This window comes from Malus domestica, chromosome 05 (genome assembly GCF_042453785.1).
Source record: "Malus domestica chromosome 05, GDT2T_hap1".
Taxonomy (NCBI): Eukaryota; Viridiplantae; Streptophyta; class Magnoliopsida; order Rosales; family Rosaceae; genus Malus; species Malus domestica.
The window spans coordinates 22,264,728-22,278,363 of record NC_091665.1 but is presented as its reverse complement, the minus strand read 5'-3'; positions in this window follow the sequence as shown (position 1 = coordinate 22,278,363).

The window sequence follows — 13,636 nt, the reverse complement described above, 5'->3', positions numbered from 1 at the left end:
CTCTCCAACTCAACTATTGAAAATTTGAAGGAAGATTTTGAAATCCATGATGCTATCACTTTGGGAAGTGCTATGGAGGTTGGAGGTGAACCTAAGACATCCAAACCAAGCCAAAACATGGATGAACAGTTGCTGCTCAAAGAAGAGGAGAATAACAAGGCCACGGCAAGGGAAGAACCACCATTACCGCAGCCCCATATGCCATCTATGTCGTCCACTACAACCAAGGTAAGCCTAAATTCAATTTGTCCTGACCTCGTTTCACCAAATGTCCTTATTCCTTGCAGGATCATGCAATCTAAGGAAGAAGAGGGTGAGAAAGGCATATTCAAAACCTTTCCAATGAATCAAGAGCAAGAAGTGGATGGGGAATGTCTAGAATTCATCAAAGAAGATATACTTGAGACGAAAATTCCCAAAGAAGTTGGATTTTATGACACGGAACAAGTCATAACTCTCAAAACACCAAATCTGGCCAAGTCCCATATCCCTGCAACCTTCAAAGATGTGGTGTTCGTAATTGAGTTTGTGTTAGAGCAAGCAAGTAAGCCATCTTCTCCAACTTCGATTTTATTATATACTAACTTGCTGATTTTGATGATTCAAGCACCTACACTAGAATTTAAACCATTGCCGGATCACGTCAAGTATCACCTTCCATTCAAGGATCAATTCCATGCTATGGGCCCTATCCAAGTTTAGAAGGAAGTTTCGTCTGGCTGGAAGACGTTAAAGCAAGCGCTTTTTGGGAGGCAACCCATGTATTCAAATAAGGAAGATTTTTGAATTGCTCCACGATTGGTTTTGCATTCCTAAAAACCTTCCCTTTTTTGTAGTTTTATTTTGCCATGATTGTCATTTTTATTTGTTGCTTGTTTAATTGTTTTTGGTGTGGGTTTATTTTTGAAACACTAATAGATATGCAAGGTATTTTTACATTCATTGTCATGAAAAAAAAGGAACATTAAGTAGAAAAATACAAGAGGGAGCCTTCACAAAGGCTGCTTAGGAGAAGTCTCAGTAGTCGGCGGAGCTCAGCAGTTGGCAGAGCCCCAGAAGGAGGAAGCATCGGAGGTTGATCATTTGGAGCTTCATTATGCGGTACAGCCCCAGAAGACGAAGGCAAATGCTGTTGGAACAAACCCATAAACCTCTGATGATCAAGTAAAATCTGACCATCAGATTCCTGCATCTGGTCAATCTTCATCTTCATGTTTGTAGCATAGTTATGTGCGAGCCTGTGAAACTGTTTATTCTCATGCTTGAGCCCTCTAATCTCTTGTTTGATACTCATCACTTCAGCCGCCAATGATTCAACTTGACGGGTTCGAGCAAATAGGCGTTGGGCCATATTAGCCACAGAACCTGCACACTGCACACTGAGAGCCAAATAATCCTTAACAGCCAACTCATCAGATCGTTTGGCAAGTAGTCTGTTATCTTTAGGAGTGACAAGGTTCCTGGCCACCACCGCAGCTGTCATATCATTCTTTATCACCGAATCCCCAACGGTAAGGGGACCAGTAGGGAATATGAAGGATGGGCGCCATATGTTGTCTAGAGAATGCGGGACTGCCTCTTCACCAAGGTTCAAGTCAAAACGACGGTCGAAGAGGCCAGACATTTTCAAAGGTGTTAAAGAAAGAAGAGGTCGGACAAGTTAAGATCGTAGAAGTGCAAGAAGGGAGTTTCTACAGGCAGAAATTCAAGTGTGCTTTGAACGTCCTGCATACCTCTATAAAAATAAGCACTCGACGGGATTTCAGAGATCGAAGAGGTGAGCTCAGAAATCGAAGAGGCCAATTCAAAAATCAAAGAAGCGCTAGCTTTCTCAAAAGTTGGGCTTGCTCAGAAACCACGGGCCAATCTTCTTTTCCAGATTTGTCCGCACTTGTCACATGCAACCTCTGCACTCGATGGGATTTCAGAGATCGAAGAGGCGAGCTCAGAACTCGAAGAGGCAAGCTTAGAAATCGGAGAGGCATCTGCTTTTCGAGACGTGTTAGCATCTGTCACATGCACACTCAGCTTTGCAGAAATCACGGGCAGTTTGTCGAAACGCCGATTCCAGATATCGAAGAGGCACTTACTTTTCTAGACGTGTCAGAGCCTGTCACATGCACACTCAGCCTTGTAGAAATTACAGGCAATCTATCGAAGATCTCTTGTAAAGTAGAAAGGACGTGAAGTTCACTATTAAATCATCCAACGGTTGCTGACAAGAGTGAAAGAATAATACCGGTTATTAATTCCTATAAATGCCATTGCAAGGTAGACATACATAACCCTTCTTCTTCTCCGAGAATGCCTTTCCAACAAACCCTATCGAGTCACTCAGTGTTCCTTATTCCTTGGGGTACCTCTGCAAATAACTCATCCAAAGCAAAAGTATTTCATATCATAAAGGTTGAAAGCAAGAGTATCTCATATCATGCTTTCTCCCTATCCTTCTCCTTGTCGTTGTTTTGGGACAAGGAGAAAGTAAGCAATCAACCAGCACTTGGTATTAATCTTCTAATCTAGAACCGACTGCCTGGAACCCCTTCCTGATTGCTTGCCTAGCCTTGCTCTCGAGTACTCATCTTCAACATCTTATGCTTTCTCTTCGTCTACCACATCTGCTTGGGGAACAGATAAGGGAAGTGAAAATGATACCTTGAAGCATGTGGAGACAATGTGCCAATTCATCCTCAGCTAGGGACAAGGAGAAAGAAAGCAAATGGTGGGCACTTGGAAAGATTGAAGAAAGAAACAGACTATCACCTCTACCTCGTGCCTGCTTGCCGTGCAGAAGAAATAAGCAGAGAAGAATGCAAATTGCACAATCAAATCAACCCAGCAGAAGGAGTCTGATTTGAAACCAAGGAACTCCCATATTGCTCGCTCAGAATTCCAAACCAGTTTAAGATCAAAGCTGTGGAAAGTCAACAAGATCATCTATCTCCAAAACCAGATTTGCGTTCTTAAACTCTACTCTGTCTGGTTTTTACTTTGCCATACTTGTCATGTTTATTCGTTGTTTGTTTGTTTGGTTGTTTTTGTGTGAGTTTATGCTTGAAACATTGAGGACAATGCTTGATTTAAGTGTGGGGGGGGGGGGTAAACAAGTTGCTTTGCATGAAATTTGTAGGAGTTTATCACCCATTACTTCTAGTGTTGTTCCTTGCTGTTTTAAGTGTTTTTAAGCTGTTTTGGAGTGTTTTAGTGTGTTTTGACATAAAAATCCGAAAATCTCATAAAAATTTGAAAAATTGTTTTGAAAAACACAAAAAGAGTTGTTTTTGTGTGTTTATTTGTGTCTTAGGGTACCTTCCAACACAATGATGAAGATTTGGTTTTTAATTACATGACTGTTAAAGAGAGTTATAAATATGGATGAAAATTTGATTTACTCTTTGGTGTATGCTTAGTTGTGGTTATAATTTATGAATTCACATGCAATTATAAAAGGAAAAATCAGTTTTTGTAACATGCTTGAAAGAAGGAACTCAAACTAACGCTACATCCTTGAGAGACTTGGGCCTAAACGTTTATTTGGAGAGTTATTAATCTGTGCAATGTTTTTTGTTTTCTAAAGTCGTTGCATGATCTCATTATTCTTTGCTTGGTTGCTACTTAGAAGGCGTTTCATCATTTAGTTCCAAATGCTAGAACTCATGCCTATTTCATTCAAAGCATGTTATTGATTTGCATAACACATATTCAAGACGAAGTTGTTTAGTGAGCCAAGAGCCAAAAAGCCTATCCCATTCATTATGTGTTTAAGTTTAACCCTGTTGAGCCTTGTGTTGCCTATGTTCTTTGTTACCCACACTATCCTCACCTAGCCTAGATTAGGACCATCCATACCCTTGTTCTTGAAGCATAGTAAAGCATAATTTAGAAGGAATTCCTTTTGTTGAACTCTTGCAGAAAAACAAGTGTGGGGGAAGTGATTCTTGTGTGTGTGCGTATGTGCCAAAGTCCTTCATAAGGCACAGGTAGAAAAGGAAAAGAAAAAGAAAAATTCGTGGAAAATAGAATGAAAAGAAGAAAAGTTGTGAAAAGAGTTGAAAATTTATGAGAAAGAGCTCTAAAGTGTTGTTTGTTGAAGAAATGATCCAAAGCATTGAATTCGACCCTAAGTGTTGCATGAATCTTCCCTTTGTGTTTAAAAGTTGATTTTTGCATTCTAAAGTGAATTCCAAGTGTTGATTCCATTACTTTGCTTGCTATCGCTTTAAGAATGTTTCTTATTCCTATCCTTTCTTTGTTAGCCATTACCCCCAAGCCTTGTTACAACCCTTGACTTCAATCTTGAGTGTTGTGTGTTTCAATTTGTGGAGTTTGAAATTGATATGAGCATATGGTGTCACTGGTTCTCGCATCTAAGTAGTAGCATTCCATTCATGAGATAATATATTACATGAATTAATAATTCCAAAAATTGCTTCTTTGTTGAAAAACATATGTGAATACTAGTTTTCATGTTTACCTCAATCTTCTCACATATACCTAGTATAGGGAGTGTAGTAAGAATTTCTTGTGTGAAAATAAGAGTGTATCTAGTAAGGAATTGAGGAAATTCTCTAAGGCATGTTACTATATTCAAAATGCTATTTTAATTGATTAAATGTGAGCTAGTGAATGGTGACTATGATTAAGTATGCTCGAGGGTTAGGAATACTTAAATCTATGTAAGTGGTGATCTTTGGCATGTCATGTTTCATTGAAAATCCCTGAGGCAAATGTTGGAAGGTTAGGTTGTGTTTTGTTGGTTTTGTTTGTTTTGTTTGGTTTTGTTTCTTTTGTTTTGCTCAAAGACTAGCAAAAGCTAAGTGCGGGGGAATTTGATAGGAGCATATTCATGCGACTTAGTTAGCTTGTTCTTGTGCATTTGTGTTGTTATTTCTTAGTTAATTATGTATTTTAAGCTATTTTCGTGTGTTTGTAGGTCATAATAACAAAGTTGGCAAGAAAGTGCATTTTGGAGCATTTTTGAGCATTTTTGAGCCAAGATTGGATAATGCAAGCATGGAGACATGAGGATGGACGTTTTTGAAGATTAGAAGGCTAGAAATCAGCATGTGTGTGTGCAAATGTGTTGATCTACAACTACAAACATTCATCCACTACACCCATTACATCCACTCATACCAAACTTTCACCCACAACACCCATTACATCCACTCATTACCACAACACTCATCCATCACACCCATTACATCCACTCATTACCAAACACCCAACCACTACACCCATTACATCCACTCATTACCAAACATTCATCCACCACACCCATTACATCCACTCATTACCAAACATCCATCCACCACACCCATTACATCCACTCATTACCACAACACTCATCACTACCACCTTAATTAGATGGTAGTCCTCTCCCTAGCCTATAAATACATCCACCCTTCACCATAACAAGGGGGAAAAAAACCAGAGAGAACACAATCCACCAATCCACCCTTCACCATAACTCACCTATATCCATCCACCACCATAATTTACCACTCATCCATCAAACCACACCTTGTGCCACAACAAAGAGAAGAAGGAGGACCCTTGGACGTGCTTGCCATTCAAGTTGGATTGTTGAAGCATTTTTAGGTGTTTTCTTTCTTTTGTTTTCAATGTCTAAATTTGTTTATCTTTGCTTTGTAAGTATGAGGAACTAAACCCCCCTTAGCTAGAGGGGAATTCGAAACCATGTCCATGCTTGCACTATGATTTGATTACCTTCAGTTATGATTTCATAAGTTGTGAATTCAATTTGTTTAACTGCTTGATTGATAACTTATTCGTGTATGTTTATTAAGAGTGCACACTTAGTTTGCATGCATGAATATGATGCTAGAGTATAAGGGAGTTTCACCTAATAGTTACAAACTTATATTCACAAGTAGTGGAGGTCGCTTATAAACGATCGCGTTAAATAAATTCTTGGCAGGAGTTTGATGCTCATCATAGTAACGAATGCTTCGCCAATACTTATAGTTTTCATAATGCTTAATGATCTTTGATTGTATCTTTATTGTGTTGTTCACGTAAAGAACTTTTGAAGAATGCTTGAATTGTTGTATGCGCTTTCCCATCCAATTCAATAACTTAAGGAGAACTTGAAGGTTAATTTAAGCGGACTTAATTAACCTGGGGTGTTGAGTTTCATGATTGATCGAAAGAACAACTGAAAATTGGTTGAAGTGCAAGTATGTCATGTGTGGAGAAGAACCTCCTAGCTAGCCTTCCATCCATTCAATTTACTCAAATTCGTGCAGATTTCATTAGTTCTTTAATTTACTTGTTTTGTTTTCAAATTCGTCAAAACCAAAACCCCCTTTACTTTAAAGTGTTTTATTAGTCAAAATCTGTTTTGATTTGTGTTTTTAGGTGTCCCAAAAGTGTGTTAGAGTCCAAATCTGCCCAGTTTGTGTTTTTAGGCAGATTTGATCACTTTTAGAATGCTTATGGTTTCCTAATGCATATTAACCAAGAAGGACCATAGGCATGCATATAATTGCATGGTCCCCCAATGCGAATTAACCAAGTAGGACCATCCATGCACCATTGATAGGAGCATATTTATGCGACTTAATTGGCTTGTTCTTGTGCGTTTACGTTGTGTTTCTTTAGTTATTTTAGTGTTTAAAGCCATTTTCATTTGTTTGTAGGTCTTAATAACAACCTTGGCAAGAAAAGTGCATTTTGGTGCATGTTGGATCAATATTGGGCTCAAATGGATTGCATGCATAAGGATGGACGTTTTGGGCATATGTGTGTGCAAGTGTGTGTGTGTAATTGCAAGGATAAACAATGACAACTCATACACATGCAAAGAAGCCCACATGCAAAGTGAAAGACTCTAAGTACAAAGTATGCAAGAAGATGCATTTTGGAGGCCTTTGGAGCATGTTTTGGGCTTGGAATGGATAGCAAATGCATGGGCCAAAGTGGATGGACGAATTTGAGAACTAAAGAGGCCAAGAATGTGAAGAATTAGTGTCCAAAAGATAAAGAATTCAGCCCAAAAATGTCACTCCAAGTTGCACACTCCTTGCCATGCAAAACACATAGAATTCCCTTTGGATTCCCATGCCATGCTTGATCACTCTTGTCCCCTACATAATTTCTGATTTCATGCTTTAATTCATTTAATTATTTCACTCAATTGCTTGATACCTCTTGTTCCCTTCACCCATTAGATTTTAGACAATCTTTACATCCATTACATGCACCAATTGATGCTCCATCATTCACATTTGGAATCCAATGGCATGTGTCACACATGTTGTTGCACCTTTGACCCATTTGTTGACACATTTCACCTCCCTTTCCATCTCTATGCAATGTACACAATCATTCATGCTCCCTAGCTGCAACACCACTCCATTTTACCTTTCACACTTTGCATCATCACTTCATTTTCACCCTTGGACCATTGCACACCACACACACCAACTTGCCATGCATTTCATCCCTAGCCTAACCTGATTTTCTAAGGTTTTTGGGGCCTATAAATACATGTTTACACCCCTTGGCCAAAGAACAATCCCCCATATTCATCATTTTATCACAGAAATTCGTCCATACACACCCTAGGAAGCAAAACACCCCAAAAACATCATTCTAGTGCCTAGAAAACATAACAGCCACTCCACCTTCTTCCACCCTCTTTGCCTAGTTCTCCACCACCTTCCAACCATCAAACACTCTTCCACACTCACCCTAAACCCCTCCATATCATTCCCCATCCATTCTACACCATAAATCCACCCAACAATCTGTCCACAAGCTTCATGCCGCAACAAGGAGGAAGGGAGATCCATTGATGCACTTGCTTTCCAAGTTGGAGCATTTTAGGTGTTTTCTTTCCTTTGATTTTAATGTCTAATTTTATGTATCTTTGTATTGCAAGAATGAGGAACTAAACCCCCTTAGTTGGGGGGTGATTCGAAACCATGTACATGCTTGCAATATGATTTGATTACATTCAGTTGTTATTTCATAAGTTGCGGATTCAATTCGTTCATCTACTTGATTGATAACTTATTTGTGTATGTTGATTGAGAGTGCACGCTTAGTTTTCATGCATGAATATGATGCTAGATTATGAGGGAGTTTCACCTAATAGTTACAATCTTATAATCACAAGTAGTGAAGGTCGCTTGAAAACGATCGCGTTGAATGAATTCTTGGCACTAGTTTCATGCTCATCATAGTAACGAATGCCTCGTCAACACTTATAGTTCTCATTGTGCTTCATGATTCTTGATTGTATCTTTATTGTGCTCATCACGTAAGGAACCTTTGAGGGATCTCTAACCTTTAAACCGTTTGAGGGAGAATACTCTGATATGAATAAGAATCTCTGGCCAGAGTATGAATGAGATTTAGGAAGTCATTCCAAATCACGTTCAAAGTAATCATATAAGTAAGAGAATCACATTGGATAGTAGACATGAATAAACTATCAAACCAAACAATGTGGTTAAGAGTATTGTATTAGAGAAAGACCGAATTGCATTGTAATCCTAAACTGAATAGGTTCTCCACCTCTTCTGATTAGCCTGGGTAGCCATAACATACTGCAGAGTGTCTCTCATAGTTTGCGGAAGCCCTAAAGGTGTATAATCACTAAATGGAGAATTGAAAGTAAGTTTCAATTCACAATCAATTTGAAGAGTTCTAATCGCCCATTGGCTCGCTAAAAGGAACCTAATGGATCATACACCGAGTAAGGTAGAGATTGAAGAAACAACAGAGATGAGCAAGGATAATTAAATGGTTTAATTATTTATGGCTAGGATTAATTAATATGTTAATTAATCAAACGAATATGTTCGTTATAGACCTCAAGTTAGTTTTGGGCCGCAAGGCCCAATGGGATTTGAATGTCAAGCCCATTAACTTAAGTTGTATGACAACTTGAAACACAAAGGGCCTCAAAGCCCAAAAAACCCAATATGGCCGGCCATAAGAGTGAGGGGTAGTAAACTTGGCTTAATTGCAAGTTTGCCACTCCATTGTGAGGTGGTATAAAGACAACTTTATAGCCATTTCATCCTTAGGCTTTCTTTTGGAAAAAAAGATGAGAACACAAGCTCTCATTTTCTCTCTAAGAGGTCGGCCACCTTGGAAAAATTACTAGCATCTATTTCATCCAAGGTCACTCATCTCTTCATCAATGCTCTCCTTGGTGTAAAGACTTAGAGGTTTTCTATTTTGGGAACTTGGAGAATCCATTCTACCATCCTCCTCCAAGAAATCCATGGAGCTAAGAAGAAAGGAATGAAGGCCATCTCTCTTGGGTGATTAGCCGTTACTTATGCAAAGAGGAATCAACAAAGGTATAAAAGGGTTATTGTACAAAATGGTCCCTGAGATTTGCATGATCAATAGAAATGGTCCCTAAGACTGAAAATCAATAGAAATGGTCCCTGAGATTGTCTACCATCCATGATGTTGGTCTTTCCATTAAAAACTATTTGGGCAATTTTCAAAGCTTCATAACTCAATTGATTCTTAACCAAATTCGATCTATAATATATAAAATGAAGATAAGAAAGTGTAGAACAAGATTATACCTATTTGGAAGCCCAATGATTGCTTGAGATGGCCAGAAAATAGCCTGAAATGTCACTGGTTTGTGGGAAAATTGGAAAACTTGCCGGAAACTGGGTAAACTTTAAACGTTCATAACTTCTTCAATCCTCAAGGAAATCAAGTGATTCAAAAATAAAAATCATACTTCTCGATAAGACAAAGAGAATGGTATCTTTCTTTACTGATAACTTGTCGTGGTTTGGCCGGAAAACTGCTCTAAAGTGGCTAAATAAAAAATGGTTAGCCACTTTCGAGCCGTTGTTCGACCAAACCACAGCGAGTTAGCCTTCGGAAAAGGTACCGTTCTCTTTGTCTCGTCAAGAAGTATTATTTTCATTTTTGAATCACTCTATTTGGTTGAGTATTGAAGAAGTTATGAATGTTTGAAGTTTACCCAGTTTTCGGCGAGTTTTCTAGTTTTCCCTCTGACCGGTCATCTTTCAGGCTATTTTCCAACAATATTCGGCAACCGTTGGGCTTCCAAATAGGTATAATCTTATTCTACACTTTCTTATCTTCATTTTGATATATTATGGATCAAATTTGGTTAAGAAACGATTGAGTTACAAAGTTTTGAAAATTGCCCAAAATCGTTTTTAACGGAATGACCAAAATCATGGATGGTGGACCATCTTAGGGACCATTTCTATTGATTTTCAATCTCAAAGACCATTTCTATTGATCATGCAAATCTCAGGAACCATTTTGTATGATAACCTGGTATAAGATTTCTCAACTCACTTTGTTTTGAGTTGAGTCTTGGTTCACCATAACTACTAGGCTTGGAATTTCATGGGTTAAGTTTTGTTTTTGAGTGCATAAAAGCATGATTCCGTCTTTTAATTGTTAATAGCATGCATAGATGTTGCTCAAATGAACTTGTTTTCACAAATATTTCCTTCAGATTGCTCAACTTGGCACTCTTTCCATGAGTGAGTTCCCAGATGTGGTGCTGTCTTGGTGGTGGGAAAGTATCAAATCGGGCGAGCATAAGTTAGTTAGTTATGGTGGATGGATTGCTCTGGAAGGCTTACCGCCACACCTATGGACCAATGACTTTTTTCAAAAGATTGGCGCCGCCTGCAGCAGTCTAGTAGAAATTGATCGTAGAACTGCTGATTTTGAATATTTGCTTGAAGCAAAATTAAAACTCAAACAAAACACCACAAGGTTTATTCATTAACGTGGTAGAAGGAAACTCTGTTTTTAGGGTTAAAATCAGACAACTCTCGCCAACAAGGATATCTAAGGTTTCGGTAGCAGATAATGGTGATTCTCTTTACTCAAATATGTCACAACGTCCCATGATGGCTGAACTGAAGACACAAAAAGTGACCAGAATCTTCTTTCCGACAAAGACAATTTCAACTATAGAACAATAGTCAAGCCCTATAGCGGGGACAAGTGTGTGTTTTCGAATTAGAAAGTTTGAATGTCCTGTCACTATAGGTTTTGGCAGAAAGCAAGGTGTGCTGTTAGGATTAGAAAAGTTGACATAAGTTGGGAGCAACTCCTTAGAAGGAAAGTGTGTTATGGAGGATGAAGAGAAGTCTACAATAGGCGACGGGTATTATTTTAATTTGCCAAAAGGGCATTTTAGTAATATCCCAATTGGGTCTTTTAATTTTTTGAAAAGTAGGTTCTATAAGGATAAAGATAAGGCTTGGGAGGCATGTGGGCCTTCCACTAATGAGGAGGATTTTAATATTAACTATGCAAGAAAGGTGGGGTTTGGCCCACACAAACTTTTTGTTGGACCGCTTCAAGTTGGGTTGGCACTTAGGCCTCCTCAGTGCCCCATAACTTTAGAATTCAATGGGCTAAGTTTTCTGATCTCACAAGGAAAGTTTAGTCAAGGAAAATAAGCAGGCAACTTTTTCGGTGGAACCAAGGTACACAGTTTGGACGCCAACAGCAAGGAGCACTTCTCATATTATGGATAAGGAAACCGACTTCATTCCAACTCATTTTAATTTGAAATTTCTTGCGAAATTTGGAGACACCACTACTGTTGACAAAAGATTTAAACATTTCTTTCCAAAAGACTTTGGGTCGCAACAGTACCTCATCGAGGAAGCTAAGCCAAAGGAAAGTGGTTCATCCAATCTCCAAGCTGATAATAGCTTCGCCAACAATTTTCGTTCAACTATGGATTTCGATTAGTCTTGTCAGGTCCCGCATGCAGAGGAAGAAATTGGTCTCAGCTATCTGGATCAGAAGAAGAGCTTGGGGATTCATCGAAATGAAAAGGTAACTTTTGATGTTATTGATAGCTGTGAAGGTACACTTCACAATCTCTTTTCCGATGGAGCCATAGAAATGACCATGGTGCCCAAAGAAGGGGGTTCTCTACGAGTAAACAAAGAAAACTCAGAGGTAGTGGAACAAGTTCAAATTATGGCAATTGAAGAGAATAAGAAGTTGCTAAAATATAGTAAGAGCAAAAGGTCCGATTTTGTCTCAGGCAAATGGGAGGTCACAGGCCGATCTAGTGATTTTATGTCAAACATGAAAATTTCGATGTTGCCACTAAAAATTCCTTATTTTGGAGAAAGAGCTCAGTGGCGTGGGTGGGAAGAGAAAAGAAGAGAAAAAGAAAAAAGGGTATGGTCAAATTTAATGAAGATAATTAGATGGAATATAAAAGGTTTGGGTAGTAGAAGGAAAATGGTACTTTAGAATGAGCATTTTCGTCATGCAAAGCTCGACATCATAATTTTGCAAGAAACAAAAACAGCCTTAATAGACAGAAAGCTAGTGGCAAGTGTGTGGGGAAGCAAATTTAAAGAGTGGGTTTTTGCCCCTGCACAAGGAAGATCAGGGGGCATAGCAATGATTTGGAAGACAAAACACATCTCAGTAGTCGAGTCTCTAGTAGGAGCATTTTCGGTTTCCATCAAAATTAAAGCTTCGACTGGCTTAGAGTGGTGGCTCTCAGGGGTCTATAGCCCTTGCAAAAATATAGAGAAACAGGATTTCTGGGAAGAATTAGCCGGCCTTTATGGCCCTTGTGGTCCAAGATGGTGTGTGGGAGGAGATTTCAATGTGGTGAGGTTCGAAAATGAGAAGTCAAATGGGGGAAGGTCGACTACAAGTATGAGGATATTTAACTAGTTTATCCAAGATTCGGAACTCAAAGATCTGGAAATGCACAACGCTCAGTTCACTTGATCAAATTTTCGAGAAGAAACAGTTTGTCGAAGATTAGACAGATTCTTGTTCTCCGTTGGTTGGGAAGAGTTCTTTCCAAATGTAACACAAAAGGCTCTGGCAAGGGTAACCTCTAATCATTGCCCAATTGAACTAGATACCAACAAGGTGAAGTAGGGGCCAGTCCTTTTTAGGTTTGAAAATTCATGGCTACGACACCTAGACTTTAGAAACAATCTCAAAAAGTGGTGGCATTCTGAGCTAGTGGAGGGTTGGGAGGGTTACAAATTCTTAAGTAAGTTGAAAGCTCTAAAAAAGAAGTTGCAATCTTGGAGCAAGGAGGTCTTCAGGGACATTGAGAGAAATTTCAAGGAAACTCAAGCCAAATTAGAGGAAATTGACATCAAGGAAGGGAGGGAAGGATTAGATTTTGATTAAAAAAGAAAGAGGGAAGAGCTACTTTTCCTAGTGGAAAACCTAGCGTTTAAAGAAGAAGTGGAGACAGAGAAGTAAAGTGGAGTGGGCCAAAGATGGGGATGGTAAGACTAGCTTTTTCCATATGATAGCAAGCGAGAGAAGGAAGAGAAATTATATAGATAGATTGGCGGAATGGTAAATGGGGTCGAGGAGATCGAAAACGAAATTATTAATTTTTCCAAATCCTTGTACATCAGCAATGAAGATGCGTGTTGGGGGCTAGAAGGAATTAATTGGTGCTCAATAAGTGTTATTGGGGTAGCTTGGCTTGAAAGGTCGTTCGAGGAAGCCGAAGTTCAAAAAGCAGTATTTGATTGCGGAAGAGATAAGTCCCCAGGCCTGGACGGTTCCTTTATGCAAATGTTTCAAAGTAATTGGGATATTTTGAAGGTTTATATCTTGAAAGTGATGGAGG